We start from the raw sequence: 12,875 nt of genomic DNA, 5'->3' as shown, positions 1-12,875 counted from the left end.
GGAGAGGGTGGGGTGGCAGGCATGGGGATGGGGGAGGCAACAGGGGTTTGTTTTTGTTGTTTTTGTTTTTTTCTTTGTTTTCTGGAGGGGAAAATGGGAAAGGAGAAATTTACATGTAAGTAATGAAAATATCTAATAAAAAAAAGAAATTAAAAAAATAGAATACAACCTAAAAATGCTCAACAAAACATTTGCAAACTAATTTACAAAATAACAAAACTTTACAACATGATCAAATATAACTTAATCCTAGCATGCAAAAATGGTTCAACATATGCAAATCAATAAATGTGATATATCACATCAGCAGAATGGAGAATAGATGTCATGGGAGCATCTCAAAAGACTCAGAGAAACCACTCAACAAAATTCAACACTCTTGGGGCTGGGTAAAAAAAAATCCAAGTGTTAGAACACTGACCTAGTATGCATGGGGCTCTGGGCTCCTTCCCAAACCCTGATAAATACTCAACAATATCCCTCAACATACTAAAGCCACTATGGCAAACTCACAGTTAATACAAACAAACCCACATAAGACATACATAAAACACTTCCCTTTAAGATTAGGGATAAAACCAGAATTCTTATTATTGACATTTCTGTTCAGTATAATACTCAATATCATCTCCAGAGAAACTAAGCAAGAAAATGAAAAAAGCAAACTGCATCCAAAATGGAAAAGAAAAAATTGAATTTTCTCTGTTTGCAGAGAATATTATCTTATATATAGAAAACACTCAGGATTCCACCAAATTTCTGTTAAGATCAATAAGCAACTTCAGTACAGTTGTGGTATATAAAATACACACAAAAGTCAGGTTTGTTTCTATATTTAGGAGACATGAAATTAGAAAGACAACTTCTTTTGCAAACACACTCTTTAAAATTCACTGGAAATTAATTTAAACAAGGCGTTTACATATCTACACCTTGATAAAGAAGCTGGAGGAAACAAGTGTGTTTTTGAAGTAAAAAGAAATAGACTAGGAAGATGAAACAGAACCATCTAGAAACAGAGCCACAACTGTAAGGAAGCCAGAAATGAAAACCAAAGAAGCCTGGTTCAACAGATGTAACAAAGACTAGGTTTGGCATAACCAGATACAAATTTGGAAAACTCTATACCATCATTTTTCCTGTTGCACACAAAATTAGACTTCAGAAAAATTGGTATTAAAAATTCAAAGCAATTAGAGAATAATACATGGTAATAGTTTTATAATGCTGGGGTAATATGCAGCATAAAACAATATGAAATCTCACTCAGAGGAAATATTTCAAGAGAGACAATGGCTGATTTGACAGTGTATAATTTAAAACATATGTCTGACAAAAATATTGTAAAGACAGTCCCAAGATCAATTTAAACATAGGTAGCCTTTTAAGTGAAGTTATTTGACACTCCAAAGGTTTTTTAAAGAGAAGAAAGAATAACATGTTTAAAAAATAGAAAACAGGCATAAGAAATTGTGGAAATGTAAATAAATAACAGATATAACAGATTTGCTTGAGTTTACTAATAATGGGGGAGGATGGTATCTTACCCCTGTTTGCAGTCTGGCTAGTTCTTCTATCCAGTTCCCAGAGCTGGCTAGGTACACATCTTTTCTGCTGATTTGTTCAGCATTCCTTAATTATTAATGTCTTTCTACTATATTTGTTCTTTGTTTTATAGCACCAGTCTTTTGTTACTAACCCTGTTGGTATAATTTTTAGATATTCAAAAAATAAAATGTCCACTTCAGTGTTTGTATTAGATTCTTAGGGCTGCTATTTAAAAATGCCACAAACCGAGTGACTTCAAATAACAACAATTTATTTATCTCACAGTTCTGGAGGCTAAAAGTATAAATCAAGATGTCAGCAGGACCAAGTTCCCTGTGAGGTGCTGGGCTGGAATCTCTCTCTGCTTCTTCCTGGCACTGGTGGCCCAAGAGCTCTTGGCTTGTGGCAACATCATCTCAATCACTGCCTCCATCTTCAGGCAGCCTCTGCTCCCCCTGTGTTCTTTGTCTTCACACAGCATTCTTCTCTGTGACCCTGTCTTTATGAAGATGTCAGACACGAAGGCTTCCTGCTCTTCTCTCACATGAGCCTGGGTTAATACAGCTACAGGGACCTTCTTTTCAGATAAAGCCACATTCTGGGATACTAGCAGAAAGAACTTCAGTAAATCCCTCCCAGAAGACAGCTCATATAAGGGACTTGGGTGAATCTTAGAGAAATGTTGAGTACAGGAACCGACCTCAAAAGGTTGTAAACTGTAAAAACCCAGGACATTCTCAGAAGAATGAACAAAAAGAAGTATTGAAAATAGTATTTGTCAAGGGCTATTGGGAAGATGTACCATAAGAACAGAGCACAGTAGGTAATTTGGGGAGGAGTCCGCCTTATAGACTGCTGTGTGCACATGAATCTTCGTATGTGTTTAAATTCATATAGCTGTGTATAGGTTTGTCATCTGCTCCAAGAGATCTGATATCTGAATTCCCCTAACACTCAGAAGAAATCATGTTTTGAAGACAAGTTCTCACTATGATTACATGTTGTCGTGAAACTTCTGCCTCAGCAGAAGAATAACAAAATTTCTGCCAGACTGCTCCACAAAACTAAATCCACGGACCTGTGGTATCTAGTAGGCGATTACAAATAAAAATCTCAGAACCAAGAGTGGGCCACCTAATGGAGTTTTTGTCCACTGAGGTCTCATTGGCACCCCAAATTACGGGATACTGACAATGATCTTGGCTACCATACTGAACTTGATGCCAAGCCACTGTGGTTGAAGACACCACATACTTAAGTCATAACATGGGGGACTCAAGCTGGTACTTATTTGGAAGATTCATCCCTACTGGTTATCTTTCATAGTGTTAGAAGAAGCTATGCAAGCTTTCAGAGGAGGAAAAATAGTCTTTAGTCTTACCCAGCTATAAATGATATGGGCTACAATAATGACTTTTCTGGAAAGACATGGCCACTAGTAGAATGAATGCCATTGGAATAAACAACCTCTTTTTGATTGGATTTAGATTCTTCTCCAAAAATTGAAAGGCATACATGGAACCATTACTGGGGTCAAGGACCTATGGCCAGACAGGTAATAGGCTCTAGGGAAAAAGGTACTTCTATTACCCTGCTAAACAGACAATATATTAAAACAACTCATAATGACATTTCCTTGTACCTATAGATTCATGCATCTGTCATCCCTCATCAGAAAATTTTTTTTGCATTGCATGGCTATTAACTATGTAGCAAAAGTGCAGGAAATGAGACCTTGGAATTATCAACTCCAAAAGGTACATCTATATCATATCCCCTCTTCTAGATGCTAAGGGTTCATGTACAAGATGCTAACAGAAAGATTCTAAAAGTCAGAGACAGTGGATGAGTGCAAGGAAATAATGTTTTCTAGACAAAGCAAGGCAGATATACATATAAAGTCACAGCACTTGGGACACCAGTCACAAGATCCATGCAAACTCAAGCCAGAAAATTCCCAGAACTACAAGAGAAGGTAGGTAGCTGGGTAGGTGGTAGTGCCACAGCCTTTTAATCCCAGTATGTGAGAGGCAGAAGAAAACAGGTTTCTGCAATTTTGAGGCCAGCCTGGTCTACAGAGTGAGTTTCAGGACAGGACAGGCTACACAAAGAACCCCTATCTCAAACAAGGGGTGTTGGGAAGTAGGCATGAAGTCCCACCCCATTCTGAGAAGCTACTGGCCATTGCTGGCTGCTGGGAAATGGAGCATCCATTTTCTTTAAGATTGTGGCCCTTGGTAAGTTTATCAAGCTCCAGTAGAAGGCCACATATACAAGAGTAAATGGGCAGCACAAATTGTATTTTTGTTTGTTTGCTTTCTTTGCTTTATTTTAAGAGGACACACAGTTTGGTCAATTAAAAAGGGAGAGCTAACCTGAGAGGAGAGTGAGTATGATCAAAATTCTCAAAGAATAACAATGAGAAAAAATTAAACCCTAAACCCTTTAAGTGACAATGTAACACTCAAGTGGAAAATCTGATGATGTGTGGACCTACTATTTGCCTCACTTAAAGGTGGCTCAGTGCACACACACAAGCTTTTTCTTCCCATTCATAAAAGTACTAAAAATAATGTGTGAAATTACATTTAAGATATATTACAATCATACATGAAACAGAAATAAATGTTGAGCTTACACTTGGATCCCATCACCAAAATATTTCATTATGAATTTGAAAGATTCCAGAAACAAAAAAGAAAAATCTAAGTTCTGCAACATTTCCAGTCCCAACCATTTCAACCTACACTTTTTAAAAACTAAGTTTCACTTAACAGTAATAGAAATAAAATTAAATACATCATAGGCCAGTGTTCTCAGGTGTTCGCTCTATATTCTGACTATACGCCTGTTATTTCTGCCCTAAAAAATCAGTACCAAGCAGAACTAGGGGATTCTGGCATGTTCTCACACTGAAAGAGCTGCCTTCATTTACTGCTTTCTCTTCTGTTGAGAACTGAATCTCAGCATTGTTTATTCATGCTAAACCACACACAACTGATGACTAGACCCACAGCTCTACAAAGTCACCGAGTTGCTTGAAAAAAAACAGAGGAATGGTGGAAATGAGCAGTTCTGATGTAATTAATTCAGCTTAGATGTGAGTCCTATTGGTGTAGACACATCTGTAATGGCCTGGGCCTTTGTTTCCTGTAAGAATTATTGCAGCTAGCATCATCCCATGATCACATTATTCTGCTCTTTGCATAGAAAAACACTCAGCACATGAAGAAGATGAGTATTTCTCATTGATTCAGTCCTTGAATGAAATTTCTGTCCAAGGCAATGCGTAATTTTGATGCAATTCTCTTTTTGATTCTCAAGTTGTGGAATCTGAACAATTTAAGTCATTTGCTTAACAAAATCCCCCAAACTCTAAGAAAATGCTAGCATACTGGTATATAACCTATAAACATAATGAAGACAATAATAAACGCCTACACTACCTGGGTATATTTACCTTTTTAAAACTTTTTGTTGTTTTTATTGTGCATTTCACATCATAGACCCAATCTCACTCATTCCTCCCTCCCCTCATACCAACCCTCTACCCTGGCACCTTCCTCCCCAGTGGAGAAAAAAATCTCATTGTGGAAGCTGTAGCATATCACAGTATGTACCACAGCATACTCTTTTTGTCCATACTTCTTTGCTCACCAATGTTTATTCTAATGACTCAGTGGTCTGTCTGATACAGGCCTTAGGCTTCTGTTATTCTATCAATACTGGAATATCACTGGGACTCCTCTTGGATACCCTATTTGTTGCCCTGTGTCTTAGAGGTCCCATAGTATTGTACCTGTAGGGCTAGCCCCTTCGTGTACTCCAGCAGTTCAACGATGGGGTGGATGTTGTGATGAGCCAATTCAAAGCTCTAGATATGGGTCTGAGAGATGTCTGTGATAGTCAGACCACTGGCTTTCCCATTCCTATGCCCTTAGGACCAGCTTACTTAAAACTCCTGTAACCAGGGCTAGCTCTACCTTGCTGCCCAGGATAGGTACAGGGGCTGCTCTCCCAAGTGTTGTAGCTGGTGAGGCATATGGCCAGTTCTATCACTCTCATGACCATGGGGCTAGCTCTTCAGTCTGCCATAGGTGGTGAGGGACAAGGAATAGGGGGAGGGTGTCTCTCCCTCTTCTGTGCCACAGCCCAGCAGACAAAAGGCAAGGCCAGCTGTCCCACACTTATGTCCTTGGGGCTGGCTCACCTGCAACACCCATGTCCAGGGCCAAGTCTTTTGTGCTGCCCAGGAGAGGTTCTAAGCCTGCTCTCCCAAGTGCTGCAGCTGGTAAAACACAAGGACAGCTCTCCTGCTCTAATGACCCTAGGGCCAGGTCTCCCACTTGCTGTAAGGAGTGAGGAGGGAGGAGGGAGAAAGGAGGAGGGTAACTTTCTGATGACCATGCCACTGTAGGGAGATAGGTGGTAGGTCCAGCTCTCCCATGCTCAAATCCTCAGGCTAGTTCACCCACAACCACCTCAATGTGTGTGGGCCACTTACACCAATACTGCAGCTTAGAGGCAGAAGGGCAGGGTCATCTCTCCTGCTCCCATGCCTCTAGAGCCAAATATCTATCCCATGATACCCAGGTGGCAGGTAAGGCCAGTTCTGCACATCAACATCTGCCTGGCCTTTGATAGTATCAGACCCTGCTGCTACAGGGTCATGGGCCCAGATGTGACCTCTGGTGGCAGCACAAACCAGGACTATACCGTGGTCCTAGATGGCATCACCAGCTACTCACAACTGACTTTTCCTCATTACCCTTGAGTCTCCAGTTCTGCCTCGCTTCTTTGTGTACACATCCTTCTGTTTCTCTTTCTCTTCCAATTCTCTACCACTTGCTCCTTTTAGTGGCACCTGCAGTATCTGGGACTGGGGGTGTCTCAGGAGTGGTCTCTGGAGTGCTATACCCTGCTTGTACATTGTGTCATCTGGTAGGGGTCATCTGAAGCACGGTCTGCCCCGCCCCCAGGTCTGTGTGGTGCTAGACTAGTGGTCATCACAGGCTAGCTTCTTGTCTGGGTCCCATGGTGCCAGTCTGTTACTCGTCCTGGGCTCACTCCTCACACAGGTTACCCCACTGAGTGGGCCTTTGAGAGTGTCAATTGTCTCTGGGTCACTCCGACCCAGGGCCTGTGGTCCCAAGCAGGTTCTTTTAGTTTCCAGCTTGCTTCCTGTCCTCAGATTCCTGCCTGGTCTGCCTGGAGCTGGACTGGTAGCAGTCTCAGGCTAACTTTTTTCAGGGAATGTTAGGCTAATCATTGGGATGTTCACAGGTCAGAACACTGAGTGTGGACATGGGTTGTCTCCTCTCTGTCACCTACTGACACACATGTGACACAGCAGTCACACCTGAAATGCCTCTAGGAGTAGGTATTTCTTACTCTTAATATAAGCACTAATTATATTTTTATATATTATTCTTAGGTGGATGGCTAGGACCTCTCTCCCATGATCCAATGTGCCAAATATGTTGGTCAAGAAACCTAAGAGACTCTCACAGAATGTGCATATCTCAGAAAGTCTTGAGCATTTTGAGTTGGGTCAAATGAGATGAGATGGTAAGTCGGACTGTAAGAGCTAAGAATGGCCTCTGGACTCACTCTCTGGCCTGATTCTCTTCTGCACCATTTCCTGGCTCTACAACTCTGGAGAAATGATTGACCTCTCTGAGTCTCCACTATCTCTTCTGCACAATGGTGATTGGAACAATAGTACTTTCATGTGGTCTTGGAGATTTGGTATATCTGCTCAACAAATGAAGATCTACAAGTGCCTCTGCCATCATTTGGAAAGTGGCAGGCCATTTTGGGATTTAAATGCAATCTGACATAATCTGTTTTGATAGAAGAAAGGAAATAGTTTCTTGTTTTGCAAGATGGGGACAAGGGAGTTCTAGGAACACTGGGTGGGGCTTTCTGTCCTTCCTGAGTTGTATGTGTCGGGATAGTAAAAGGCTGAGGAGCATGTAGCACAAAGTTGATTCATAGATGACTCGATTTATTAAATTAGTAACTGGAATGTAGAGGCTCTGTGGATCAAACATACAGGAGTGCCAGTGTACATGTGTCACTGCAGGTAGGAGAACCAACCAGACTGTGGAACATGTGAAGCCCTCAGGGTATAAAGGTAATCAAAGAGAAGTCATTCTTGGAGAGAGTTGAGAGAATGAGGGCAAGAGCTTCAGGAATTTCAAAGGAATGAGAGTCCAAGAGGAGACAAATGAGAAAGAGGATGCAGAGAGAAATGAAGGCCATAGTGGTGGCAGAGCAGAGTGGGGCAGGGGTCAGTGTGGGGTAGCATTTACCATGCAGACTGGCTGTTTGGCTAATTGTAAGCATCTAGCCATATCTTGCTGAACTAAATAGACCTTATTCAAATCCCAGTTCTACCAGCCTCACCACTAGTTTTATATGATGAATCCTTTAAGATCTTCAGCACCCAACCTTCTCTTCTATAACATTAGATAATGCAAACACACTTATGGTACCATTGTTAAGTGTATAGAATAGAAAAGGTTCTAAAACCCAGTCCTTTACTATCCACTAGTGTAAATAACTCATAGTCAAGCCTATTAACACTTTTTAACAACATGTCCATTATATTTATCACTAAGAAATTATAAGTCACCATCAACAGCACAGCAGAATGGCCACTTTTGGAAGTATGTCCACACGTGATCACTTCCTGGTTATTTACAAGATACAACATGTTTCAGACATCTGAGTTCCAGATAAGCCTTCCTTGTTCCTGAAAGTGCTCTTTCTCACCCCTCTTGTCTCTATTTAGCTGTTAGCTCTGGCAATTATTTTCTTCCAAAGGAGAATGTGTGTAAGTTACCCCTGGTTTCTAGGGTGGACAAGGATGGGGGTGACAGATCACAGGGCAGCTTCAAGAGCAATCAGAATAGAGAAAAGTAATAAGAATCATTTAGGAAAGATAAGACCATAAGATGGTGGCAACAGGGGACAGAATGCATATGCAGCAGAGATAGGGGAAGCTGGAACCCTGGGCATGGGGAAACTGGAAGGTCTTTATTCAGCCTGATATGCAGTACCCCATAAAGATGAATGCTCAGAGAGAGGAACAATGGCTAACAGTGGTGGCTGCACACTGCATGCTCTCCCCCATGCAATCAAAGATGGAAAGCAAAGAGCAAACACAAAGCCAAACAACCCAGGCATGGTGCTCAACCTGCCAGTCATCTCATAGAAAAGCAAGCATGTAGTCTAAACTCCCAATGGAGCTCACTGCCTATATAGGAATACGATGTAGTGTTTAATGGCTCAGTTCTTAGTCATCTCTCATTTCCCATAGAAAAATTTTCCTTGAGTGCATTTTCCTTAAGCTTCACTCTTTAGAAAACCCAGTTACTAAACTTTTGAAGTACAGTAGAAAAACAAACATAAAAAAGACCAGCTTCCCCAAGACTTTGGAATGAGGATATAGACACAGAACCTCCCTTTGCACATAATTGATGCTTATGCAAATCTGTCCATGTTCATGTATCCTGATCTTACTCCCCATGCCCTTCTTAATGCAGAATAGTTTCCAGACACAATAAGGGCCTAGAGAGGAGCCAAACAGGAGCACCACCTTCTTACCATGCCTATGACTTTGTATAAAAAGTTCTTCCCTTTTTCCACTTGGCAAGTACCCCAGACACTAAAGCACTGGCTCTCAGCCTTCCTAACGCTGTGTAATGTTCCTCATGCTGTGGTGATCTCCAATCATGAAATTATTTGTATTATACTTCACAACTACAATATTGCTATTTTTATAGGTCATTATAAATCACTGTTTTCCAATGGTCTTAGGTGACCCCTGTGAAAGGGTTGCTTGACTCCCAAAAGGGTCATGACCCACAGGTTGAGAACTTCTGTACTAAAGGGATGACCTCAGGGAACTCAAGTCTCTACAGAATCAAGAATACCATTAGTGGGGGTGCAGATCAGTGTCTGTATGCAAGTGTGAGGACCAGAGTTTAGGCTGCAGGAACACATATAAATCTGAATTCTTTAGCATACCTTTGTAGCCCTTGTAGCCCTTCTGTAAGATGGGAGGCAGCGACATAAGAATCTCCCAGAAGGTCACAAGCCAGTTAGTCTGACATGAAGCCCAGTGAGGACCAACACCTGAGCTTATACCATGGCATGCAAACACTCAAACATGTATAAATGCACACACACACACACACACACACATGTACACACACACACATACACACAGAGACACATACATGTACATGCACATGCATATGCACATGTGCCTACACACACATGCACAGGCACATTGAAAATTCAGAATGATAGTATTGGTATATTATTGGGGAGAAAACTAAGAGAGTATGAAATAAGGAAACATGTCTTTTCATTTCTGTGAGTTCATGTGAGGAGGACTATGAAGAGATGGTGCTCAGGTGACCTGGAGCCTAGTTATTTCTAGAAAGGTTTCACAAAGAGAAAATACTCAAACTCCATCTAAAAGGCAAAGTAGAATTTGTCAAGAATTCAAGACCTATGCTTTTTTTCTCCATATAGGGTTTTAAATTTTGATTAAAAAATAAATGATTTTTATAAGAAGGCATCTCTATATTCATTATAATGAAACATAACAGTGTTATAGAATATAACTAAAATAAAACAGTAAAATGCCATTCAAATAAAAGATCAAAATACTAAATGAGACTAGTCACACAAGTGAGAAGATTATAGACTTAAAGAGTTGCCATAAGAGTCAGATATTGAACTAACAGAAGACATGGTCCTTGTAAAAGCCCCAAGCATCGTGGAAAGTCATTCATGAAATGACAACATACATATGCACATGCATGTGTGTACATCTCACTCAAATCACTTAGAATTATATGGAGTAGGTGATAAATGTTCTGCTCAAAGATTCATGAATCAAAACTCCTATAGAAAGAACAATTTTAGCAATGAGAGTTTACCTTGATTAGAGTGCTTGTTGTAAATACTTCTGCTACACAAATATATGTGTGTGTATGTCCATACCTGCCTCTATATTATATTGGTCCAACTTTGTTGTCAATAACAGATTTCTACATGATAAGTGAATTTTAAAGGAAAAAACTTTTATCTTGGCACAGGTTTTGGAGGAACAAGGTCAAGGGCCCACCTGTATATAAATGCCCTTACCTGCAGAGTCCCAGGTGATACAGAGAATCATGTCTCCAGAAAGAAATGGAGGGACAAAGAGAAGGGGAAAGAGAGAGGAGAGAGTGGGGTATTTCTATCTTTCATTTTAAGTCTGCCAACAATTCATCATAGCAGCTCCCCTCTTATCTAATTCTAAGTGCCACCCAAAGGCCCCACTTTCCAACTCTGCAATCACAAAAAGCTTCTAGCTTCTCAGTGTCTTACAGTGGATATCAATGTTCAAGGCAAGAACACTTGGGGTGCATCTTCAGTATATCCAAGCAAGAATATACATCAAAGCTTTAACATATTTATTAGGTCAGAAGGAAAATCTAAATAATTTCCTAAGAGAACAGAACTGTTAAAGGTACATAAAGAAAACAACATGGTAAATTTAGATACTACTAACACCACAAAACTGCTCATTTGGAGATTTTAAATGGTTTTCTAAATCATCCTTGGGTTATGTGGAAATTTAAACCTGAAGTTACGACTTATTTGGAAATGGAGACTGTGAGCAGTGCACATCTAAATGATGCAGGGTAGCAGTACTCTGAAGTAATGCTCTAACTTTAAATGTGTATTAAAAATCAAAGAGGATTGGAATGAATGGCCTGAGCTAAAACATTCAACTCAGGGAGCCTGGATAAAAGAACACTTGTTTAAAAGCCTAACAAAAGGAAAAAAGGAAAAAATAAATAAATACAAGTAAAAGCAGAAATAAGTAAAAGAGAAAACAAAAGAAAAATTGAACTTGCAAGCAATAAATGAAACGTTAGCTTTGTCAAAAGAACAATAAAATACAACAGACTTCTGAGCCCAGAGATCAAGGGATAAAGAGCTGTATCACAATGCTATAAACAATAAAGAACCATCTTTACAAAGGTACCAAGTTTTACACTCCACATAAATTTTCAGATATAAACCTGAAAACTTAAATAAGTACAAAAAATTTTATATTCTAATGCAAACTCAAAGTGGGAGGGGTTAAGCCACCTGCAACTCTCCTGAGTGGACACACACACCCCGGGGAGGCGGTGCTATGCGGAATGAAGGAGGTCTGTTGGCTTTCGGGTCCCAAGTGAGCAACGCACTGTAACTATTTCAGAACACCGGGAAGCAGTTCAAAACTCAAATCATGCCAAAGACTAACATAAAACTGACATAAAACTAAACTGTGTCTCACCACAGATAAACATTCTCCAAAGAATACATGAATTTAGTACATAAATACAAAAGTCAACACTGACAAATAATAAACCAATGGTTTTATTTTAGTGGTGTTTTACTTTAGTTTACTTTAGTTTAGTTTAGTTTACTTTAGTTTAGTTTAGTTTAGTTTAGTTTAGATTGGTTTAGTTTGGTTTGGTTTAGTTTCGTTTCGTTTAGTTTAGTTTAGCAGTGTTTGATTGAGGGTTAGCACCCTCAAATCAAGAACAAGGAAGAGGATTTTCTTGGGAGTGTCCTCAGAGTCCATTGCTATTTCTTTTTTTTATTAGATATTTTATTTATTTACATGTCATATGATATCTCCTTTCCTGGTTTCTCCTCAAAAAAAAAAAACAAAACTGTTCCTTTCCCCCTCCCTCTGTCTTCACAGGACCAAGGGCTTCTCCTCCTATTGATGACCGACTAGGCCATCCTCTTCTATACATATGCTGCTGGAGCCATCAGTCCCACCATGTGTACTCTTATGGTTGGTGGTTTAGTTCCTGGGAACTCTGAGGGTACTGGTTGGTTCATATTGTTGTTCATCCTAAGAGGCTGCAAACCCTTCAGCTCCTTGAGTCCTTTTTCTAGCATCCACCTGAGAATCCTTCCCATTGCTATTTCTAAGAAAATCACTACCACCCACAACACCCAGAGGAAGCTCCACTCCCAGGAGCTCTGACACACCTAGGATCAGAAGTGAGCAGGAACCAACATCTGTCCCAACACTGGAAGTAACTGGGACCAGCTGGATCAGGCACACAGGAACTCCACCAGCCCAGTGACTCAGATTCCTTCTGGTCTGTCTGGGTTAGTGTTCTGAGCAGACCTTGGGCACAAGCTCTGCAGCCAGTCCCAAACACATAGAGAAAGCCACACTCCCAGGTGATCTAACAAGACCAGGATCCCAGGATCCCAGAATCACAGGATCATAGAGACAGCTTGACTCTGGG

The 12,875-nt window shown here is 40.4% G+C and overlaps 1 protein-coding gene and 1 non-coding gene across 4 annotated transcripts in view; both read right to left on the bottom strand.

Moving 5' to 3' along the window:
* The window catches only part of Hs3st4 (heparan sulfate-glucosamine 3-sulfotransferase 4), a 417,366-nt gene that overhangs the window by 247,031 nt on the left and 157,460 nt on the right, over positions 1-12,875 (bottom strand). The window lies entirely within an intron of this gene.
* Positions 6,801-6,929, bottom strand: LOC116104365. The gene has a single exon (XR_004123869.1). It is a non-coding gene; the product is annotated as a small nucleolar RNA SNORA17 (small nucleolar RNA).

This window comes from Mastomys coucha, unplaced genomic scaffold (assembly GCF_008632895.1).
Source record: "Mastomys coucha isolate ucsf_1 unplaced genomic scaffold, UCSF_Mcou_1 pScaffold21, whole genome shotgun sequence".
Classification (NCBI taxonomy): Eukaryota; Metazoa; Chordata; class Mammalia; order Rodentia; family Muridae; genus Mastomys; species Mastomys coucha.
The sequence above is the reverse complement of the archived record's forward strand: the minus strand, read 5'-3'. Positions and strand labels throughout refer to the sequence as shown.